The sequence below is a fragment of the Pelobates fuscus genome, chromosome 8 (assembly GCF_036172605.1).
Source record: "Pelobates fuscus isolate aPelFus1 chromosome 8, aPelFus1.pri, whole genome shotgun sequence".
In the NCBI taxonomy this organism is placed as follows: domain Eukaryota; kingdom Metazoa; phylum Chordata; class Amphibia; order Anura; family Pelobatidae; genus Pelobates; species Pelobates fuscus.
Window position 1 is genome coordinate 36547067 of NC_086324.1, and position 26217 is coordinate 36573283.

Consider the following 26217-nt stretch of genomic DNA (forward strand, 5'->3'; position numbering starts at 1 on the left):
ATTAAATAATACGTTCCTATGGGGAGGTCTAATGCGCGTGCGGCCGTTGTCGTGCGTGGCCGGCGTGGGCGGAGCCTGACCCAGCGCCAAGGGACATCAGTGCTGGATTCAGGTTAGTCACTGAAGGGATTTTAACCCCTTCAGCAACATTTGTTATGGGGGGGGGGGGGAGGGAGCACTGCAGTGCCATTAAGACGGATTTGTTTTTCTGGCACTAGAGAGTCCCTTTTTCTTGGACGGTACAATCCCTGTGAAGATCCACTGGTTTAAACACAGTAGTGTTCCAATATATAAAGGATAAAGCAGAAAGAAAAACTCTGATTGTATAGTATAACAATGTAGAAGTATTGGTAAAAAGCACGGTAGACTACAACTTTTAGAACAAGGACTTGCCCTGGTGTTTAACAGCTTTGATAGTATAATCCCCACCTGGGATATGCAGGGACCAGGGATGGAGTCAGCAGCATAAAGTAATCAAAAAGGGCTTACAAATATATTAAATAATAACTTTATTAGGTATAATATGTATACATATGTATATGTATGTATGCACGTTATGCATTTCTTTCAGCAGTGCTTCCTCAGAATTACAAAATTATGTAAAGAATCTTAAATTATCAAATGTGAAATAGATGAATACAAAGAGCATGAGACACATTGTATTATTTTCAAAGTCATTTATCATTTTTTACTGATTCAACTATGTGATAATCATTCATAATTTATGGTTACATTTTTAATGAAACATTCATTCAACTGAGTAGTGAATAAAGTACAATAAATTGGATTTTGAATGGTAAAGTGATTATTCTCAGTAATTGTTAAGGTGGTTTGAAGGTGGAGATCATGGTTCCGGAGACTGCAAAAGTGAACTTCATTCTTCTTGTTAGAACTCTAAAAAAAGGTATGCATGATCGCAGTCTAGCTAACTCAGGAAAAAAAACAGTATCATGACATCAGAATCCTGACAGTGAAGACATAATCAATATTTCATCTTGCAATATCAATCGTCTCTAGAACTCTGACTCAGCAATATGATCTTATTAAAAATACTGAATGGGAAATTGCTTCACAGTGCATAAAATATGATACTCAAAGCCAAGATTAAAAATAAAATAACAAATGAAACAAAACTGAGGTCAATTTTCACATCTCTGGTCCTTTCCGTAATTGCATGTAAAACCCTGTCAAGCTTATTCAAGAAAGAGAGAATGTTTGGAAAATTCTAAGTTAATTTCAAATTTGAGACCAGAATAGCTGAAATGGGAGCATAGCGGACTTGGTAAATATTTCCAGTTCAGCTGTTTTGGTCTTAAATTTGAAATTCATTTTTATTTCACATTACTAAATACCCTTGTATATGATGGGACACCAAAAAAAAAACTTTAATTGTCAAACGGTGGGGGGGACCTACAATACTAGAGACAGGGACACTATAGTGTTTGGAATACATGTTTGTTTTCCTTATTCTATTGTGTTCCTTTAATACCAGCCTCTGGACTCCTGGAAAGATGTTAACAGACAATTAAACACCTATATATCCTAATAAAACAAAAACTCTTATCCCAACCTTGTTGATACTTTTTACTGGCCAGCAGCTTATTGTCTATCTTTACTTCCCACTCAGTGAGAGGTCCATCAAAATTGTAAATCTGGTGCTAATTTCTAGCCACTACAAATTACTGGCTGTTGTTAACAGTGAAAACTTGTGATAGCTATTTACCAACAAGATTGTAAATGAGCCCTTAGTGCACTAGGACAAATCTTTAAGTTTTAAAATTCTTCTTGATAGACTGATTCTGAGTGATGGATAGGGACTCTATTCGAAAGAGCCCCTCCCAAAATTAGTTTAGTATGCAAGTGAAAGAAAGTTGCAGATCCTATTGTCAATTTCCCAAAAATATGTAATTTTATGTATTTTCCATTATAACCTTTATTTTCATAAGCCGCATTTACAATATCATTTTCTAATCAATTTATGCATAGAGCTTTTTTTATAAATTTATTTTTTTATTGTTGAATGGGGAATATTTGCTATGACATTTTGAAAGAACTGAAGTAATATAATGGCAGTCAGACACTTATCAAAGAAAAGAAAGAATTGTCTGCAACTAACTAGAATAGAAGTAAGATTTCCATGGAAACCCAATAGTCCGTATATTTCGTTCAGACATAAAAATCATGTTATGCACCTTCAAACAACTGTTAAGTTAGTTTCCTGATATGATGGCAGGACGTTGCTTAGACTGTATCATGGTTGCAAACAGATGAATACAGGAAACTGCAATTAGGATCTCAATTCAGCAATGTGTATAGTAGAAGTATGGTTATTTTTTTAGAATTATCCAACATTGAAAAAAAGTATTCCTTATTTGAGGCATTGGTGTTTTTAATATCCACTCAGGACTAGCTAATAAATATCTAAAAGTACAGCAAGTGATCATATCAAAATATCAATATATTTCATACTTTCATGCGGTAGATGCCGAAACTTATTTTCAGGAACTCTTTGTTCTCACCCAGACAGCAGAGATTGATACAATAGTAAATCACGCAAATACATGTTACCATAGCAGCCAACTACTTGATGAAGCAATGTAATACCAACATCTACTCCGTGAGAGTCAATGAATTTCCCCTGGAAATGAACTGTGCCTACAGACTGAAGGTGAAATGGATATCGTAAGCACTAAACCAACTTTTATTAAGTGAAGTGGTTTTGGTGTATATATCATGTTCCTGCAAGCCCACTGCTCAATTCTCTGCCATGTAGGAGTTAAATCCCTCTGTTTGTGCAGCCCTAACCACACCTGCCTGCATGTGACTCACAAAGCCTCTATGAAAAAAAAGGGCTTAATTTTTAAAGCACAGTGTGTTTACTTTAGAATTCATAATCTCCTATTCTGTAAATTGAGCCATTATCACATACAGAAGGCTGTAGTAGACTCTGGTAGGTAATTAACTAAGCAAAAAAAAGAAATTATTAATGAAACAATATAGTTATCTGCTGGGCACATACACCAGGCTTGTCATTTAAATTAGATAAACACACGCAGTGCCATATGCATGTTGCATGTGCTCATACACTGTTAAGCCGCCACATTAAAATCACATGCCTAATATCATGTCCCACTTGTGCTGCCAAAACAGCTCAACACATGGACTCCACAAGACCTTTGAATGGGTCCTGTGGTATCTGGCACCAAGACATTAGCAGCTGATCTAATCTGGGGTTTCCATTGATCGGATTTGTTGATCCAGCACATTTTTTTTGCAGTTTTGCAGGATGCAGTATCCAGCTGAAAGAGGCCACTGCCATCAGGGAACACCATTGCCATGAAGGGTTGTGCATGGTCTGCAACAATCTATAGGTAGGTGATACATGTAACAGTAACATCCACATAATTGCCAGGAGCCAAAGTTTTCAAGATTTTCAGCTACAGTAGTTTTTCTGTGTGAACGGAACCAGATGGGCTAGCCTTCGCTCCACACGTGCATCAATGAACCTTGGGCTCCCATCACCCTGACGACAGGTCACCGTTGTCCTTCCTTGCAACACTTTTGGTAGATACTAACCACTGCATATAGGAAACACCCCACAAGAATTGCAATTTTTGCTCTGAATCAGTTATCTAGCCATCACTATTTGGCTCTTGTCAAAGTGACTCAGATCGTTTCACTTCCCCAATTTTCCTGCTTTCAACAACTGACTATTCATTTACTGCCTAATATATCCCACCCCATGACAGGTGCCATTGTAGCAATATAATCAATGTTATTCACTTCACCTGTCAATGGTTTTTATGTTGTGGCCGATCAGTGTATGCTATAATGTTGTCATGACATGAAGGGGTGCTGCCCTGCAACAGCACTGTCCCTTTAAGTGTGGGAACCAACTTAGCAGAGAAATAATTCTAGGACACGATAAATGGAGTAATAAAGAAAATGTATTAAGGCAAACCAAAAGGATATAGATATATATAATATATACAAAACAAAATATGACAATGCCACAAATATATAAATATATACAATAACCCAATATATACAATAGAGCAGGCAGAGTCCACGATAGTCCTAGGCAAGGGTAAAGGCTTAGTCAGGTTAGTGCAGCCACCAAGTACAAAATGAACATCAAGGGGCAAAGTCCTAAGCAGGTCACACAGAAATAATGCAGCAAGGTCAGAATCACTGGAGAAGGAGTCTAGACAGGAACACTGCAGGCGAACACTGGAACAGGAGGCACAGGACACAGGACCATAAGGACATCAGAACACCGGATCAGGAAACACAAGATACTCAGGATACTCAGGATACTCAGGAAACAAGACACAGGAGACAGGAGACAGGAGCCAGAATCACGGGAGCCAAGAAACAGCAGGTACAGGGTCAAGGATAGAGGATAATGATCTGACAGGGAGTGAGGGGAGAAACCAGAATATATAGGTGCTAAACAAGGGCCAGGTGTAGTGCCTAACGAAAGGAAATGAGAACAGTGCCAAACAGAAAGAGTGGTGAGTGCGAGTACTGCACGAGGGCATGTCGACTAAGGAGTGTCGTGACAAATGTAAAATCGTTTGAGCAGGGCCATTAGCATGTTCTGTTCCTGCTCTGTTCATTTAGTACAGTGCTGCATAAATTCCTGGTGTTTTATAAATAATAATAATAATAATAATAATAGTAATAATAGTAATAATACTAGTAACATCACTTCCTTAGAACTGGGAAACCCAGTTTCAAACCTAGTTAGACGATCATAACACCTAATGATATTTATCCGCCTAACGCAAATCCTCATAGATTGTAAGCTTGTATGAGTAAGGCCTTCTTTACCTCTAAATATCACCCCTTTCTATAATTGTTGTTCTATAAGTGCTGCAGAAAATGTTGGAACTATATGACTGCTAACAATAAATAAATAACATGGCACTAGTGAAGTAATGCCGGAGCTTGTTGGCACCAGACAACATGTTTGTGTAGATGCATGAGCATGCTGAGTAATGTGGCAGAGGAATTACTCCGAACATGGAATCAAAACCAAACTCCATATTATTTTATTGTACGGTAAAAGGTGTTTAGCTTTCTACAGCTCATCCTACTGCTCAGTTCACCAAATACATTCAACAAATGTGATGTGTGATGATGCTACTCCAACCATAGACATGATTGTCTGACATATTCTCAAAGTGTGCTAGAATAATATTTATTTGACTTTTATGACCGTATTATCTCCAAAGATATGTGTGACAATCCTGCGCCAGACTAGCATAGTCATTGCACAAATAGAGAAAAATGCACAGGCGTACATACCTACAATACAGAGAAACAATACCCAAGTCAAAGAGTGAACAATATTGTTATTTAATGCTGATAAATCATCCATGTCAAGACAACTGAAAAAGATCACATCATAGCCAATAAATTAACCCTAGACCTAGAACCCTATGTATACTTGGAAAAGGTTTCTTGATGTGTTTTGCACATATGGCCAAAGAGCTGTACCCTGCAGTTTGGGAGTTTTAACACTTTTAACACCGGGAACCAAACCACTTTCTCTCACCCTTACAAAATCTTAAGCTCATTGACGTTCTTATGGGGGAAAGAGTGTCCTGACATTGTCTTACCTTTAGGGGTTAAACCATTTTACTACTGTTTAAGCTCTGAAGTTGAAGCTCAGTGTATAAATGAAAGCAGCCACTCTAGGGATGTGAGCCCCCCCAAAAAATATTACCAATATGTGATAAGAGGGCGCTTAAAATACTCATTAGGTACGGGATTCCTTTTTACAGTAAATTAACATAAAACAATTGAAAAATATTAAATCATAAAATTTATGAGGCACATATGTAAGTAAAACAACCTAATAGTGATCACTATGTAAATAGTAAAAATATGATTTAATGTAGATAATGGCAAATCTTGGACATTGTAAGCAACCAACATACACTCAATAATGTTGCCAATTGTTTCAACAAGGTATTTAATGAACCCTAGAAACAGCAGTATAAATAATGCAAAGTAGTCAACATTAAGCAAAGCAGTATGTGAGCTAGTCTGGCCATATTCTTAGGACTATGATCACCTGAGAATGCAGTGAAGGAGAACAGACTCTATGGCGTTGCTGTCAGTCAAAGAATGGGCTATACCAGTCGTATTCTGCATGCTGGTTAATGCACAGATCTGTCCCCAGCAGCAGGTTATATACTGAAATCAACTGAGCTGAAAAACAAAATCACCACCATCAAACCCCATCCATTTATGCCTGCCAACAAATCATGTGCTAGTTCCAGGATGCTTATTATAAACCAGAATCATCCTGTGGAGCTCCAAACAACAGAGACATTGTGCACTTGCTTCCCATCTGTTCAGACACTCCTCACTTACCGACCGGGTTCAGTTCCTAGAACCCAGTCGCAGAACAAATTGGTCGGTAAGTGAGGAGTTAACGGATTCTCTGCTCTGGTGCATTCGTCTATGTTCGGGGAAATTTCCCCGAACATAGATTAGAGGGATTCCTTGCTCTCGTGCATTCGTCTATGTTCGGGGAAGATTCCCTGAACATAGACATGTGCACCAGAGCAGAGAATCCCCACGACGGCTCGCACTTACAGGTAGGTCGCTAATAATTATAGATGCACTGGCAAAAAAAAAAATGATTCCCACATTCTGAAATTAATAAATTCCCAATTGCAGCTAATTTAAATTGTTTTGAAATAAATTAATTCAAAAATGAAAATTGAACAAACCAACTGCTGTTAAAATTTCCCTCACACATTGCCAAGGGATGGGGGTTGAAAATTATTTGTGGGATGGAGTGATTATTAACGGTAGGGGAAGATTCTTCTTTTCATATCTTAATTTTAATCAATTGAAGGAACACTTTGGGTATAATAACAAATTCATCTCAATGGAGTTGTGTTGGTGTTAGGAGGTCCTGGGCGTCATCTTACCTGAAGGTGTTAAACTGTTTATGAATGATTAACCACAAAGTTGTGAATGCGACACACATCCTCTCTGCCCAATTTCGTCTGGCGATGGTAAGAGACTTGGACTGGGCTCTACTCATAGGCTGACACACTCATTTGTTAGCCTATCAATAGTTCCTTATTCATAAAACTGTGACGATTGGTAAGCGTCATGGGAGTTGTAACTATAGTTGGGAATTAGCAGCAAGGCTAACCAATTTATTTCAGAACTGCTACCCGTGTGGTGCTTATCTACAAGGGCTAGATGTGTATCAAGGGAACAATAGCTATTTAACAGCCTGGAAAGATACATTTTACACAACTGTTAGAGGAAAAAAATCTCAGATTTTGCAGGACTGTGACTCCCATGATGTTTAGCCAGCAGGCCTGTCTAAATATTTAGGGAGCTAAATCTCTGCAGCAGCTGTGGATCAATCTTGCAGCCAAAGTCTGATCACCAGCTCTTACAGAACTCGAACTCTCGACGATTATTCAGCATTGCTGGCCTAGAATAATTGCATTGCAGTTCTGCGACAATGGGGGTTAGACTTGAATCCAAATTCTGATCGCTGCCAGATTAAACATTGTCAGGGAGAAAATGTGGAATAAATGCATTCCACTAATATGCATATTAAATAATATTATTGTATAATAATTGATTTCATAGATGTCTCATCATGATACAAACAATCAGGATGTGTCCTCCTCTTTAGAAATAGGTAAGGCAATGAAACAATTATTTAGAGTGATATTCAGACAGTGTAATACTTGTTGTAGTTGGTACAATCAGTAACTTTTACATGGATTTTATTTATTGTTACAAATATCATCTTATTGCATATTACATAGTTGCATATCTGAAAAGAGACATGCATCCATCAAGTTCAGCCTTTCTCACATCTGTTTTTGCTGTTGATCCAAAATAAGATATTAATTCTGTACTCATCAGCTCATAATTAAATGCATATTTTTATTTTTTTTATTTTTTTTTTACCATGCTTTCCTGTGTATTGCAATGACAAGCTTGGCCGTCTTTAATCAAATTAGCAAATGAAGCAAATGTAGTGCCCTCTTTTTTTTTTTTTTTTTTGTAGTAGCATTTCTCGTGTTAGCTTATTGCTGGCATATACCTATCTAAATGTAATGCAATGAAAGGGATGCTGGCTTTCTCATAGAATCCTCCCATGTGACCAATCAGCATCAGCTAGAGTAAAACTGGGCCATTGCATGCAGAAGGAAAGCAGCCTTTGTGTACAGTGGAAAGCTGATGTGAAGAACAGGGCTTCGCCTCAGTGAGAGATTCTAAGCATCGGTACATCATTTTATCTCTGAACATGCTACACGGGCCCCCTGGACAATCAGTTTAAATAACCATCAAGACGACACCTTCACCATAGAAATTGTACCAGGTCAGTCTTTTGCTATATTTGGGGGATTATTATCAGTCTGTACAATGCATTTCTGGTGAATGTTACACTGAAACATTACGAATGATGTGGCGTGCTGTAGTCATTATCATACTGAGTATTGATTTGTTAGTTATGTGTAAATTGCATTTTGCTAAAAATTGAAATTTTGTTAGAATTTGATATTCATAAGGAAGACAGTCCATGCAGCCATATTAAAAATACATTAGCAAATTTGGAGACGTCAGGTGCATGTATTTATTTATTTTTTAATCTGCCGTATATATTTCTTAATAAATAATTTGTAATAAATGCATATGATAATATGAGTATTTTGCAATGTAAACTTTATTTACACGGGTAGAGGTACAGATGAGAAAATTGGATTTTTCATTTCATGTGTCTGAGGTCTGCAGTTTAAATCTGATATGGGTTTTCTGCAGGAACAAAAAGAGTGTAATACAGCAATTATCAAGTCTCAAAAACTTAATTTGTTTATATGTAAATCCTGATTTTTGTTCCAAATCATAAAAAGCCATACATGGGATATTTAAAAAAAAAATTTAAATGGGTCACATTTACATTAAATGGGTATGACAAATATTCTAGCTTTCACAAGCAATAAATTAATTATAGTGAAATGTTTGTAATAGAATATTTAGAACAATATTGCGCTTACATATTTTTTTTTATTAATTCCAATTATGTATATTGCAATGTGCAAAGAGAGCAATGTGACTTTATTCAGGTATATTAAACAAAATTAACTGATAAATGTACCTATAACCTATTTTAAGTATTACAGTAATGGTTAACTAATGGCAGTATTACTTATTTTATTAACCTCTGATCTGCACTGTGCAGTTTAGCTGGCTTACCATTCTACGTTATAATAGATTAGAATAGAATTCTACAATTAGAATTTAATAGAACTATTAAAACAGATGTGTATTGCCTCTTAACACAAAGACAAACCGTATTCAATTTACTAGAGCTCAACTATGTACTAAATGACTTAGTAGCTACCGTAACTTTGCTGAGACACTAACATGCAATTTGCAATTTACTATACACTGTGATGGTTTCATAGACTAAACAAAAAACATTGTGGTGTAAATGGACCTAATGGATGTAAGGATCATTTCCAAGTGTATGATCTTAGTAGACAGGCACTGACATGCAAATTAACCCTTTCAGTGTCATAGTGGAGAGCACTATAGCACTGTAAGTAAAAGTAACATTAAGTAATGTTGGGGTCCATCAGACCCCAGCATGTGATTAGAAAGAGGTGATAAGCTGACACCGAGAGAACTAATTGTCTTTCTCTGATACAAATTAATAATTCATTGTTAAAATAATTGGGCCAATTGGGCCCTAGTAACAACTGTTAGGAGCCAACATTTTCTCTACCCCTCCCTCTGACACTAGGTTTAAAGGTTTGGTGGGTCCCACTCCTCGGAGGAGTGGATCCATAAACATATGAATTGGCCCGTATATTTCCAGTGTAATGGCTTATGATCGCACCCTAAAGTTTAATTGAAGATCTGAATAAAGCAGTTTACCCCAATGCAGCTACAACACAATGTTTTTAAAAATCCACATTAAAATAAAAAAAAACTGTCACCAAAAACAATTCTTTTTCACCCTTCAGCCTGCAAAGCATTTAATGTTAGCGAAGGCCTATAAACAGAGTTTTCTCATACGCAGTCAGAGTACTGTGATCAAAAGCTATATTTTTATTTTAATGTAGTTGCATTTTGATAAGGTGGAGTGTTATAATGAATAGCTTTTCTAGACACTGTATTTAAATGACATACCAAGACAAACTTACAATGGTCTGGGGACCATTTCCGAGTTTGTCCACACAGTCTATCCCTAAATCTACCCACAGGGTCTGCCCCTTAATTTGTCCACAGGGACCGCCCCCGAGTCCGCTCACAAGGATGTAGTGTGTGTGTAGAGTGGATGCAGAGTGTGTGTGGAGTGAATTTAGTGTGTTTCTGCAGTTGATGCAGTAGATGTAGTGTATGTAGTGGATGTAGTGGATGATGTGTGTATTGGATGCAGTGTGTTTATGTAGTGAATGTAGAGAGTGTGAGTCAGATGTGGGGTAGGATAAGGGCTGCATTTTCTGGGAGGAATATTTTTTTTTCTTATTTTAAAAAATGTTATCATAAATGTATTAATTTTATTACCCACTCCATACTTCTTACCTATGGCCAGGGATGCAGGACATTACACTCCCTGATGGTTCGCTGGCATTGTACAGGCTGCCAGGTGCTGTGTAATGAAGAGAGGGCCCAGCCAACATTATCTTCAGCTTCTGGCAGCTCCTCTCTTTAACTCTCATGAGTCCCATCTGCATGTCGCACTGAGCGTTGCCATGGCAATGCTCTGTGGGCCATTGGAAAGAGATTCTGGAAGTTGAAGATCACGTGTTCTGGGCCCCCATCTTCACTATTAGGCTAAGAAAGGCCAGCAGGGGCAGTGGTAGAGCTATTGTAGAGAGGGATAGAAAACAGAAGTCGGGGTGATTCTGTTAGGGATAATAAGAGAGGCACAACATTGCTTGCTTAACTGTGTGTAAATATAGGCAAAGTGTGGTTCAATTGACCACTCACACTTTCATTGCCAAATTCAAACCTTCAGAATATCTTTGAAGAGTTCACTCTATTTCTTCAGACACTTAACAGTCTCAGGACCATGGATGTTAAAGAGACAAAAACATGCAACAATGGTAGTGCAAATTTCAAATAAAGTGCAAATTAACTTTATTCACTTACACAGAATTTTAAAACAGCAAATGTGGCAGTTACAATGAGAAATTGTTACCAGTCCAACAGTCCTAGACGTTTCATCCTTTCAGAGATTTCCTCAGGGACATTGACTGCTCTTGTTAATAATATAAATATTAACAACGATAGTTGTGTGATGGCATACCGACTGGGTACCTCCGTCAAGCTTGCTTCCTAGCTCTACACCGGGACACAGGAGTGCTTCAGCCTTTAGCGGCCGGGGAGTGGCTGGGGTCTCAAAGTCGCTTCCCACCAAAGAACATGGTCCTGGGTACAGCTTCAAGTGATTAAGCTCTCCTGCAGAGAGTATAGCTGATCCACTCAAACACTAGCCCAGACTGAGTGAAGGGTGAAAAGGAACTGGTTTATTATGGCCAATTTGGTTGCTTTTATACACAGCCCCCAGCATGGGGTCTCCATTCAGTACACAACAAGCCCCATCCCATAAATATCTGTGCATGGGAGATAATTGTGTTAAAGACCTGAGGCAAACAGAACAAATTTAAAACATAAAAATATCCCAAAACATCATAAAAATATATAATAACCCCACAAATAATACATCCCCAAATAGCCCTGATCTGAGTGCCCAAGTTCTCCAAATAGCACCCAGATCCATACAGTGTAGAGAAAATGCCACCCTGTTAAAGTTCTGACCGACCGCACATGTGGTCCTATGCCAAAATTCTTCCAAGGTGTTTGGTGCTTTGGCTGGTCAAAATTTTCGGGAGCTCCTGTGTCCAAAATATGCCCCTTAGGCACCTTCTCTCCAAAAAGCAGTCTCCTGGCAGGTTGCAAAGTCGTTCAAAACCCTGGACCAAGTTGTCAGGGAGCCGCACGGTCACTTCATGCTGAAAACAGTTCCATAACATTCGCGGCTAAGTACCGCTGAGGTGACCAGGACCCACGAAGTCCTCATGCTGAATTTAGTTCCATTATGATTGTGGCTAAGTACCACTGAGGACAATTTGTGGGTTTCTTCATGCGAATGGCTGCCAGGGTCCATAGTCACCCAGGGAAAGCTGAATGGCTGGGCAGGGTTATCTCCCAAACAGGGTCTTTGTATAGGAAGTTTTGTATTGGGCAGGAGGCTAGCTAGCAGGCTCCTCCATGAGCTTGTGGCATAGGCACGTTTCCACAAGTTGAAATCAACCTTAGAACATAGCAATATAATTAAATGAAATAGGTATATAGAGGTGTTATTGTTTATAAAAAGAAAATGATATGAAGTTTACGTAAAAAGTTGGGAGCAATAGAGTCCTTTACTTGAGACCATGGTTATGATCCAGCTCTGAGACCCTGGCCGACTCATGATCCAGCATTGAGACCATGGCCATTGGCCAAGTGTCACCCACAGATTCCACCACCCCAGGGCCCAGGACATCCTATTCAGGTTTTGTTGCTAAACAAAAATAGAAAGGATGATAAAAGAGCACATTACACTGGCAAAAGAACAAAGATATAAATATTTAAATTATATTAGATGTGCACAATGGGATACTCTAAGCACCAGAACCACTTATGCTCAATGTAGTGGTTATGGGGTAAATAAACTGCCCCTGCAGTATCTGCAGTACAAGCACTGCTTCATAAAAATGTAAAAAGAGTCCAATAACAGTGATGATGGTAACAGATCACAATAAAATAGCATTTGGACTCTTTCTTTCTGCAATTTGATTGTGATCTGTTACCATTATCACTGTTATTGGACTCTTTTTATATATATATTTTTTTTACATTTTTATATTTATTATCATTATTTCCAGTATCTTTCCACAAAGCTTGTTATTTGGCGCAACCTTTTCACTATTTATCTTGTCTAATAAAAAGAAGGAATGTGCATGTCATGCTACTTAAAAATCACACAAAGCATTTTTCTGGGGAAAATTAGTCTGCAGTTGTTTACAACTGAAACCTAAATCATACTGTTCAAACAGTGCATGAACAAAGGTCTTACATGAAAATTCACATTTGTGATCAAACCTAAATAAAGGTGACATATTGCTATTGTATTACCTAGTAATGCATTGAGATATAGGTAATGAGTCACATAAGACTGAACACTGGAGTCTGGTGTCATTTAGGAATATGATGACGTAGTTAGCCATTTGGTATTCATTTCTATACTATTTTTAACCTTTTTTAGCTTTTTGATTTTTAGACAAAAAAAAGGTTGTGATAGATTTTGATCACATAAATGGATGCAAATACCTTTTACAGAGAGTATGACAAAAAATACATTATTCTTTTTAATGGTCTTGTGATTTCATTGTCATTTATATGCCCTCTAGAACAAACAGAAGTGATTCTGGAGAATTACCAATGAATATTTATCTTCATAAAATAATAATCTTTGTAAATATAATTTGTTATACCCTGGGATTTTCTGGGATATTTTAACATTACCAAGATAGTTCTACCTTACCTCCTCTTTTTTAAATGTGTTAACATTAAGAGTCATAACTTTTACAAGATATTCTTGCAACACACATGTTCTCCTATTGCCACAAGTTTTATATTCTCCCAGCTGTCCCAAACATAGATACATCTATGTTGGAGACTGTAGACAAGACCATTTTTTTGCCTGGTATTAACCACCCAATTTTTGTCACCATGAAGGGTGATCTCATGGCAAAAGGACATTGCCCATATTGACAGTACATAAAGGTCCGGTTCTATTAACAGAGAACAAGTCTCCTTCTGCATAATTTTCTTTTTAACCAGTGCAAGAACATATCAAAGATCTAAAACTTGATCAATTAAATTTACTAATACTATAAATGTAAAATGAAAACCATAAATAATAATAATAATATTTATTATTATTATTATTTTTATTATTATGCAGTGTATGGTATTCTGTGTTTGCTCTGACAGCAATAATATATGTCTGCATATCTGGGAATCAATATTATAATTGTGATTGCATTTTATGAATGTATATATTACAATATTACTGCAATTATCTATATTTCTATGATGCAGGAAATAATATCATCGTAAAACCCATTGGTCTAAAAGAAAAAGACGGAGGAACAAAAGAAACATCTATAGTTACTGTATCCACAACGTATATTTAAATAATGTATTTCATATTAAATTTAGGTACATCTGGTACATGCTATACAAATAACAGTGTGCAGAAGAAATGCAGTATCTCAGAGGTTAATTCTACTCCAGTTTAAAGGTCACAACTGCTGAAAATAGATATTTGCAGTAAGAATATAATGTATACATTGATGAAATGCAAACAGAATTAAAATGGTATTTCCCACATAGAGCTAATCATATTATTGATGTTAGAGTAAAGAAACAGGTATTTGGAACAGTTCTTATTAGAATTATTACACACATATCCCTAAAACAGCAGCATTGATGGTAAAGGGGAAATTTACTGAACCATTAAAGTTGGAACGTGAAATTGAAGTCATGAAGTTTGAGATCTTTGAAGATACATCTGTAGAGGAGAGATGAGGAGCAGTGTAGAGGAGCAGAATGAGAGTGAGCTGACCTAACATACAGGGGAAGAGACTACTGAGGAGCTGAGAGGAAGTCGATACGACATGGGTGAAAGAAAATTAAGGGGAGAGATCAGGTGCTGATATACTGCAGAAAAAAAAGGGTCACATAAATGAATGTTGGCAGGAGAAATTAGTACGGATTGTATGTCTATGGTGGTAGGAGAGACAAAGGGGAAACAGAAATTGGGAAGGGGAACATCTGAAGTTAAAACAGGATTGGACAGGAGAGTTGCAAAATTCTTAGACCTCCTTTGGGTATAATCCATTTCAAAATGTGATCACCTTCTGTTAAGGCAGCATTCAATGCCTTCTGCTAACCCCTACAGTTCTATATCCCTCATGTCCACTTATGTTATTTTATGCCCCTATCTCCCTTATCTCTCTTCACCCCTTGTGTCTTTCTCCCCACATCTCTAAACCCCATTTTCTCTCCTCCACTAGCTTCCTTAAACCTTACTACTCATTACTCTAGTAGTGTAGCCAGCGGGAATGTAATGAAGCTGTGTAGTTGTGCTGCTTTGATTAGCTGTCCCCTAATATAAAATGATGAAAGCACTAGTATCCTGATAGATCTGAGATATACCGGAGAGATCTGGGGCTAGAGAGCCCCACATGTGGGACATTAGCCCATATGTCTAATGTACATGGAGTTGAATAAAAAGAAGAAACACTTTGAAGACTCTAACTTGGAATCCCGCAGAACAAAGGGCACTTTATTGAAAAAGTTATTGCAATCCTTGTTTGTTGCAACTTTATATTCAAGCTGTTGATGAATATATAAAGTAGCACTTAATACCTTAAGTGCTATTTTTCAGTATTCCAAGTTAAATTTTCCCGATACGTCTTCTCTACTTAATTCAGATGATAAAAGTCCCATTAATTGCCTTTAGAAAAAAATTGCATTAAAAATGTTCAGGTATTGAGATCCATCTAGGTTTCACTTATAGGAATCCATATACCTCTTCTGCTATATAACTATTGTAATTAACGTTTATACATCCAATCCTTTTGTGATTTTATGTTTTATACTCCTTTTCCATTGAACAATATTTGCAGTTTACACAATAATTCCACACTTCCTAGTTCCTGCTTTGTCACTCTTCCTATTTACAAAATATCACCAACAACCAAATCATACTTGTAATTTTTATTAAAAAAATTCATTTGGACAGCAGACAAGTTTACGCAATATCATATAATTTATATTATTTATACCCAGCACACGTAAAGTGCCAAATGTATGATAGGGTTGAAGAGGCTATATGTACTATATGAACTTAAGTATGTTGCAAAACAGTCCTAGAATTAAAGGACATTTTACTTATTCATCTATCTTTGGATGTATATTTAAGAAAGAAATGAAGAATTTGTAGTGTGCCATATTGCAATTACACCCAGGTTTTTCATTTAGTGGCTTTCTCTTAGTGGTTTTGTACAGCCAATAGATATTTTTGTTAATTTATCATAGATGAAACAAAAGTAAAAAGTACAAGTAAATCATTAATAGCAATCGATAACAGATGCAATCCCTGTAGAATTTGAATCTGTGAATCCCCCAGTTTTAAAATAAATTCCACAAAGAAACAAGCATAATACCAGTCAGATACAGTCCTCCCAACTGTCCCGATTTTGGTTAGTCAGTCCCTATTTCAAGATCCTGTCCCTAAAAAGTGATACACGAGGGAGCTATCCCCAGTAAGCGTTTGGCGAGCGCATCATTAGATGCAGAGAGTGTTGAAGCAGCCTCAGAGGGCTGGCCTGCATGATTGTCAGTCACTAGAGGCTGACCTACCTAATCTTTGGGTGCACCCTTCTCTTTACTAAACAGGTCTGCTTCCTTTGAGCAGCTCAAGAGATGTGATTCGCTTGCCTGACCTTCCCTTTTTTTCCCTGCCTGCATTCCACAATGCACAATATATACACATATGTGTTAAATTTATATATTTGTATATATATATATATATAAACAAGGTCAGGAGGGCTGCACTCACCTAAACATGCATTTATTCACGGATTTATTACAGGGTGCTACTTTGATGCAGTTGGCAGGCTTATGCAATGTATGATCATATAATGTAACCAAACCCCCATTATTTGTTACCTAGGTGAGGTGTTTTTAAATAGTACTATGTAGGATTTGAAATCACGGTTTAGTTAATAAGCGAGTGCACTGGTTTGTGGTTTGTGTATATTATATATATATATATATATATATATATACACACACATATATATATATATATATATATATATATATATATATATAAATGTAAAACATAACAGGTAATACATATAGTTAAGCATGACAGGTTCCTTCTGTCATGGTTCCTTCTGTATTCAGGTATGCTGCCATAGATCTCTTAAATGATTTTAGATTAAATGAAGATGTAACTGTGCCTGTGAGATTATTCCATAATTGCATCAGAAATGTGCTTATTTGGACATAAAATGTTGATCTTTTGTAGTTGATTGCGAATTATGCCTCACTCTGTCTCTTTATGTCTGTCTATTGGCCTGTCTCTGTCTCTCTTGCTATTTTTCCTCTAATACCTTTCCCCATCTATTTCTCTCTATATTTCTTAATTTTTATCTTCTTTCCTTTGCTATTCTCCCTCATTGTATCTTTTTTATGTTTTTTTTTTCTCTCACACTTCCTTTGAGGAAGATACGTAGGACATTTTGGGCCAGATTTAAGCATGTGTTGTTTTGTAATGCACGATGCCAGTTACCATAAGTTTACACATTGCTGAAAGGAAACGGAACAGAAAAGACTTGAAATAAAATCTAAATCTGACTCCAATGTAAGCAAATTTGTATTGCATATAATATTAGCTTTAATTTAAATAAATTAGTAAGACCTACAAAGAAAGATCTCATGGAGAGTGCTAATTTTAATGGCCAATGAATTATAGAAAGTTTATAATTTTCTTGACAGCTCTAAATTGAGTTTACATTTAGACGAGGTGTAAGAACATCATTTACGAGCATGAAATGATTGTGACCTATGATTCCACAAATATTGTGGCAGGTATAAATTGATCATATACACTCCCATGACCTTTATAGTCATTTAATGTCTTCTATTACTAGCAAATGGCATGACCTGATTAACAAAATGTTACCAAGTGTATGTAATGCTGACATTAGTTTCCAATGTCCATACAATATGAAGGAAGTAGATTTAGATTGCATTTAATAATGTACATACAATGAGTAATTCAATTTACAGTTTGCTGTATTTTGAATCACTTTGCAAAATGCTTATAGTATAGTTTTATTCTTTAATTATTGCAATCTACACAACAGCTATTAATTATTTACATAAAATACCCAGAATGCCAAGTTCAATATGCAAATTAGTACAATCAGTAATATCACCAATTTAGATTTCATGTTTAAATTTTGTATGTTTTGTTGGCAAGTGTCTGCAATTTGTATAAAGCTTTTATAGCCAGAAGCACATGTGAGGATCGAAATGTGGCTTTGCCCACCCAAGGTCCTTTTGCAGTTATTCAAAGTAGTAGTAATTGCTTGGTTAATAGATGTAAGCCTTTGTAATATCAAGCTAAAATTGAACAAAGGTGGCAAAACTAAAAATGTAACTATAAATGAGGGATGCACACTGTCTCTGTATTTTTACATTACCAGACATAGACCACTCATCATCGTAAAGGGACACTATAGTCACTGGAACAACTACAGCTTAATGTAGTTGTTTTGGTGAGTATAATTATTATATTTAGGCATTATCATGCAAACGCTGCCTTTTCTGGCCAAAATGGTGTTTAGCCCTGCCCCTTGTTGATTTTAGCCAATCAAATGCTTTCCCAATGCTAAAAATCAGCAATTCTGATGATGTCACCAAGGGGGCAGGGCCAGCGACGGCGGACCCGCACAGTGCTGGAAATAAGTTGAGTTTTTAATGCTTTTAAGACGGGTAAAAGGGGGGGGGGGGCAAGCCATCTTAATGGTGGGTTTGGCACTATAGGGTCAGGAATACATGGTTGTGTTCCTGACCCTATAGTGTTCCTTTAAAAGAAATGCTGTGTGGAAAGTTAATAATAGGTCTTGGGGGAGGATCAACTTTTCTGCAAAAACTGCAAGAGAAGAATCTTTGAATCTTTTTTCTATATTTTGGTTATCTGTCTAGCACATTAACAATACAGTTAACAATCCACTCCCAACCCTCCACTGTCAAAGTGGATAACCAAACCCTGCGAATTCCCTTAGAGGTAGCAAATGCTTTTAACAATTATTTTGTCGGATGCTCTACTGCCCTGATTGCCAAGCTAATAAATGGCACGCATCCTGAAACTACAAATGTGGATCAGGTCTCACTACATTTGCAAAGTCCCAATATAGACAAGTTCATTTTTAGACCTGTTCCAGTTAGTGTCATTGAAAAACATCTTAATAATCTAAAAATGAAAAACCAGTCCGGACCTGATCAAATCCCAGCAATGCTGTTGAAGCTCAGTGCGCCGGCAATTGCTAAACCTGTCGCAACTCTAATTAACGAATCCTTGGTGTCTGGATACATACCCAAACTTTGGAAGACTGCAAGAGTAGTGCCTATCCATAAAAGTGGTGACACTACTTTGGTTTCTAACTATCGCCCTATATCATTGCTCCCGGTATTGTCAAAAATCTTAGAAAAATGTGTCCATATGCAACTATGTGAGTATTACCAATAAGCAAACTATCTGACCCCTGATCAATCAGGCTTTCGCCAGAATCACTCCACTACAACTGCCTTCTTAAAAGTTTGCAATGACATCCAAACTGGCATGGAACAAGGAGACCTAACTGGAGCTATTTTCCTTGATTTTGCTAAGGCATTTGACACAGTAGACCACGGCATTCTACTGCTCAAACTCAAAAACTCAGGTATTGGTGATCATTCGCTAAACTCGTTTTGATCGTATGTATCAGATCGCTCGCAATGTGTGTCCACTTCTGACAGTGACTCCCTCCCTCTCCCAGTCATGGTGTTCCCCAAGGTTCCATTCTCTGCCCCCTACTATTTACATTATTTATAAATGATCTGTCTAATGTCTGCAAATCCTCAAATGTACACATGTATGCAGATGACACGGTAATCTATGCAAGCAATTCCGATCTACCGCAGCTTGAGGCTGTGCTCCAAGACCAGTTTACAGAGGTAGAAAAGTGGATCGCAAAAAACAAACTCTTCCTGAACACTGACAAAACTGTCACAATGATCTTTGGAACAGTACCTAAATTACACAAATTACACAATTCCCACCTATCCATCAAAACAATTTCAAATGGCACACTGACCGCAGTCCACTCTTTCAAATACTTGGGTATGATGTTAGACCCCAATTTATCTTTTGGCCTGCACATAGAAAAGCTTGCATCTAAACTTCATCCAAAACTAGGTGCCCTGTACAGAAACAAATCCTGCCTAAGCCTTACAGTAAAGGAAAAGATTGTACAGCAAATGCTGATGCCAATCATTGATTATGGGGATGTAGTATATGCATCTACATCGCAATCCCACATTAATAAACTCAACACATTGTATAACTTGTTCTGCCGATTTGTGCTACAATGTAATTACAGGACCCACCATTGTGACATGCTAAAAGAACTAAACTGGCTGTCGCTGGAATCCAGATGCACCCTTCATCTTTCCAGCCTTGTGTTTAAGAGCTTTTCTGGGAAACTCCCACCCTACCTGAACACAATGCTTTCCCTGGCTCCTCCCACTTCCTATAACCTCCGATCCAGTACCAACACTTTACTTAGTCTACCTCACTACAAAAAGAAAGCAGCTCGATCCTCCTTCTCCTACAGAGCACCGCAATTGTGGAACGACCTCCCGCACAATTTAAAATCTTCCCTAAGCTTAAAGTCCTTTAAGAGATCCCTCTCTACATACCTCAAAACAGAATGCACCTGTCATGGTTGATTATATATTTCCTACCTGTTCTATGTTAAATTTTGTATATATTGTGTATTAATTTTGTTTTTGTATTTTATTGTACACTAACTGTAACAATGCAATGATTTGTGGACCCAGGACATACTTGAAAACAAGAGAAATCTCAATGTATCTTTCCTGGTAAAATATTTTATAAATAAATAAATAAATTCTAATGCTATAGTGTTCCCCGACCTATGAAAGTGTACCCTATGTAAAATGCCCCCAAGGTCAGATTTTGTTACGTCATATATTGTGGTGCTCTAGTCTCCTTGCCAAAGCTTCACTTCCTCAGCTCAGATTATCAAAATTGATAATCTCAGACAATCCAATGTTTCCTCTTAGGGAAAACATTGGGTAGATATTGCGCATGCATGGCAAAATGCCATGCTGCACCAATGAAATGGTCTTTATGAGATCTTATTGAATAGCCAAGTTTAACTCAGCTATTGGAGTGGAAGCACCACTACTGGCTGTCAGGAAGACAACCACTCTAGGCATGTTAACACTGCAAGGTAAATATTGCCATTCTTGCAAAACACCAATATTTTACATTCTGGGAGATCTCTTGGGAGATTCAAGAGCTGACGTGATCTGAGTGCCTATAGAGTCCCTTTAATGTGTTTTAACAGCGGTTCCCAAATTGTGCGTATTTGTGTATCTGTTTTTCAGGGTGTGTTCTGTGTGGGTGTATATATGTCAGTGTGTGTATCTGTGTGTCAGGGTTTTCATCTGTGTGTGTATATGTGTGTATGTGTATCTGTGTGTCAGTGTATGTGTCTGTGTGTGCGCGCCCACTACTGTGTGTCAGGATGTGCATCTGTGTGTCATGGTGTGCAGTGTTTGTGTTTTGCAGTGTGTGTATCTGTGTGTCATGGTATGTGCATGTGTCAGTCTTTGTGTGCTTCAGGGTGCACGTATCTGTGTGTCAGGGTGTGCATTTGTGTGTGTGTGTATGCGGATGTCAGTGTATGTATGTGTCAAGTTGTGTGCATGTGTCAGTGTGTGTGTATGTGTTGATGTTTAAAAGCTGTTCGGTTATGCAAATGGTCAGGTTACTTGTGCTAAAAATATGCATTCTAGCGTGAAAACGTAAATACTGTGTAACGTGCAGCATTATGCCTATTCAAATACGCTATACATAAAAAACTCAATCTTTGACAGCTGAAAGACAACAAAAACTGTATTTCATTTGTACAAAAGCAGTTTTAATTCAACATGTATTATAAAAGGTGCAGGTTATTTTAGCAGGGCATGTACAGGAATTCCGTAATATTTTTTCTTGTCTTATTGAATCACAGTGAAATTAAAAAATAAGTAAGAGTAATATTTTTATGTTTGGGTTCTTCAAGAGAATTGCCACTGGAAGATAATTTGAAGTGACTTTTCCATGAGCAGATTGTGTGTGTATTCCTCACTGTCTGTACATACATGCTCACACTGTCAGAAAGCATCAGGGCTACTCTATTTTTACCCGAGGTGCAAAATCATGCAGAATTTATAGTGCATTAAGCTTCAGGTGCTTTCAGTGATTGCGTGAGCGTGAAGGTTTTATTTATATATTTATTTTTTATTACCTTTTGAGATTTTCCTTTTACTGCTGATAGACTGAATATTACAGCTTCTGGGAGTTTCAGCATGAGCCTCAGGTGGGGGAGAAAGTCTAACTAGGGGCTTTAAATGCTGCAGTGCTCTTAATGCAGAGAGATCAGAGACTGTGTCTGTGGATGCCCCAGCTGGGTCTCTACCTGCATGTGTACAATATGGATGTAATGAGTCAGCCTAGATTTTTTTCTAAAGGAGCAATGCTGGGTAATTATAGTATATTGTTCAGTTGCCTATACCTTTTTTTCATTTAATTTTTTTTTTATCTTTTCATAGGTTTTTTGTTTTTGTTTTGTTTTTTAAATCAACACTTATATGGAGGCTAACTGTAAGAAACCAAGGCAGACTGGACCACTATCCATTTAAAAGAGACATTACAGATATTATTTTCACTGCATGTAAATCTAAGGAATCTCGGTTTAATCCAATTGTTTAAAATCTGTTTTTCATGGTGTTGTGATATTACTTTTATTTTCTGTCACAGTGGCTTACTGAGCTTACACCTGTAAGCTGACTTCTGTTTTTTTTTTTTCTACACACTATATATTCTGTTAATGACAGGGATACAAATATGCAGGTCCAATTCTTTTGGGTTTGGTAGGTGAAGCAATTTTGGCTAAGCTGTATCAGCCATTTCTAGGAAGCACAACTGAGACAGAGCAAAGCCCAATTATTCTGGTCAAAAGAGTTACATTTAGTAATATTTTTTGTTTTGCATTTAAGTAATATATTCATTTATTCATTGCTTATCTGGGGTTGTAGTTAAAGCAAACTTGTCATACCAGGTTCACTTTAATTATTTGAAAACATTGTATCAATACATTTGTTTATAATATGGTACAATGCAGATTTGGAGATTCGTTATGGTCTTATTTATCATTTGTCCAAATTTCTGATGGGTGAGTTGAATTCCCGAATCACGAACCAACTGAATTATGCAGTGACCAAGTATGTTTGTTTCATGTTGTGATTCTGAATTCCACACAGGGAATTGATGGGAAGAAAAGATGATTGATGGCTAGGGGATAATCATAAACAAGGTTAATCACTTAAGTGAGAATTAAAACTGAATTCAAATGGAATTTAAAATTTTAGACCAAAATAACTCATCTGGAAGCATAGCTGACTCAAGGATTTTTTCTAATTTGGCTATTTTAGCCTTTAATTTGAAATTCAGTTTGAACTCTCACTTCAATAAATCTAATTAATTTTTTATTTACAGATCAAGTGAGAAGTGAGTAATAGAGGGTAAAATGAGCAGTAAAAGAAATGGTATTTATATATTTAATAAGTATGTAATATATATACTCTTTTTCCCTCCATTGGTTAGTTTTTCTCACTTGATCTGTGAACCAAATGGCAGGAAAATGCTTATATAAGTGTACTGCAAAATATATACATAATATTATATTATGTATATGTTTTGCAGTACACTGGTTGGCCCATTTTCTCACTCTTTTAGTTCCTCTTATTAGGTTGCTGAATCAGGTTCTTGGTATTGAAATTCTGGCAAGCCAAACCGGCATACGGTCAAAATTTGCAGGTTACCCCAAAAAAACAATAAAAATCAATTTTCAGGAAAAATCGTTCAGCTGAGCTGAAATTGGCTGTGCACAAGTCTAGTACAATGTAGAGATGGAGTTTTATCGCCTATAGTGAGCATCAACGTCTTTTGGCCTGACAGTTGTATAGCATATTAGTTAACTTCAGTAAATGCAACAATTGTGTGCAAATAGTGCTGATAAAATAATGTTTTCAAAATTATAGCAGCAAATGTGTACTTAGTGATGCTTTAGATTAAAGTGTGCAATGTACTGAATGGATAATGAACATAAAGATTAACAATTATAGACTCTTCCCACACAGGCAGCTTTTGATGGTTATCGTTTGATAGATGTATTTGACAAAGGGTAAAATTAGAAATTCATCTTTCACTATATACAGCATTTGTAATATATAAAGCTAAATCAAAGACAAACTGTTTTATAATATGTTGCATGCAGCTTCTTAATCACCCAAATTTCTAGAAGTCTGAGACATACTAATGAAAGTGTCCTGCAGAGGGAAGCATTTCTAGGGAAAGACTGATTGGAGTTTTTGAGGAAATTAGACGAAACACTGTACATATAAGAAGTATTATGTTTATTCCATGTATAACAAGCTATAGTATGCTATATAAAGCTAAATAAAACATTGACACCATATAAAATGTATGTACCATGGCATTGTAATATGGCCATAAAACTCTTATTCTGTCGTAGTACTCTAAATATGTCAGTGCCCAAGTCAATTACATTCACAGAAGTTCCATCTGTAAACATTTTTCCATTTATCTTGCTTCCAGAGTTAGTTAAAGGGTACCTTTAGTCTTAAACCTGCCACTATTGTTATAGAGATTATATTAAAAAAAAAAAGAAATACCCTCCCAAGTTCTTGTTCGTCTACTAATATACTGCTTAAGTTGCAGGCAGACATCTTCCAGAGCAGGAAGACTATCAGTGAATCAGGAGCCTCTTAATCTGATCTATTCTATAGTACAAGCAAGGGGAATGGAGGTAGCGCCAAAATAGTAAAAACACTAGTATAAATAAGAAGAAATATAATAAAAGAGACCAAAGTAGAATAATAACAATAAAATGTCCAATATAAAGTCCCACTATAAATCTGGCCAGAAGATATAGCTTCAGTTCTGTCAGGGAAATTCTTCTCTAAAAGAGCCAGATCAGGGTATCCTTTGAAGTCATATATAAAAAAACAGAGAGAAAAGTAATAACAATAAAATAAGTCCCTATGGTCTTACTCACATTTGTTAGAGTTTAAACCCAGCTCTAGTATGAATAGTGTACAGTGGTACAAACCCCACTTATACGATACATGGGGAGATGTTGATAGACAGGTGTTTCGTCAGTATGAAGACCATAAAAAGTATAAAAGAGACAGCAATAGTGCTTACAGTATAAAAGGTAACAGGAGTATAAAATAACAAATGGTTACTCACATTTAATTGAGCAGGTAGACTGCTCAATGTGTAGGCGTAAGTGGTATAATCCCTACCTAGGATTCTTTAGGAGTAGTCCTCACTGGAACCGTAAAATCAGATGCCAGGTAGAAGGTAAAAATATAAAATAGAAATGAATAAAACAGTAAAATGGCACACTCACAATAGGAAGTAGCCAAAATACCTTTATTGATGTAAAATAAACAATATAAAATATTCACAACGCGTTTTACCAAAGTGGCTTTTTTTTATTATTAAATTATTTTCTTCATATGACATGTACAAATAACATATAATTAAGTTAATTTACATTAAATGATGTATATAAGTTAAACATATATCAGACATGTAAGTACAAACATTTATCAAACAACATATCTTGCATTGAGTGTGTCTCACAGTGGATCGGCTGGTTCTAATGGCTTTTATCCTTTACTCTATCTAAACGATATTATTTTCTTGTACAGGGGACTCTAGTGATATTAATTTCTTAATCAGATATTTAATCTCTACATTGTTTTGATCATTAATATTTGAGTGTTCATTAATTGCCAGCTCCATTTGTAATTGAAGTAATAATTGATTTATTAAATCTTTCCATATTGGGACGTTTTTAGTTTTCCAGTTTCTGGCTACTAGAATTTTAAAAGCTACAAAACAATGTATAGTGAAATTTCTTTCCATCTTTTTTAACTTACACCATCTCAAATGTAATAAAGCTACCTCCGGCACAATCCTAAGTCTATATTCTATAATTTTATATATAAGAACAAAAATCTTTTTATCATTGCGTCTTTATTTCAGTATAGCTCCACCAGATATGTATGTATGAAACTCTATTCTTTTCACACCTCCAACAGAAATCATTTGACAAAGTAAATATTCTAGCTATCCTTGAGGGTACCAGATACCACTTGTTAATAAGTTTATATTGAGTCTCCTGCGAGCTTATGCAATGAATAGCTTTCCTTGTCTCTATT

At 36.5% G+C, this 26217-nt stretch overlaps 1 protein-coding gene across 1 annotated transcript in view; it reads left to right on the top strand.

Annotated features, from left to right (window-relative positions):
- The first annotated feature begins 8217 nt into the window (after positions 1-8217).
- The window catches only part of CSRNP3 (cysteine and serine rich nuclear protein 3), a 117646-nt gene continuing 99646 nt past the window's right edge, over positions 8218-26217 (top strand). Inside the window, exon 1 of the mRNA XM_063429688.1 lies at positions 8218-8374. The gene's annotated coding sequence lies outside the window, so the exon portion shown is untranslated. The remainder of the gene's footprint in view (positions 8375-26217) is intronic.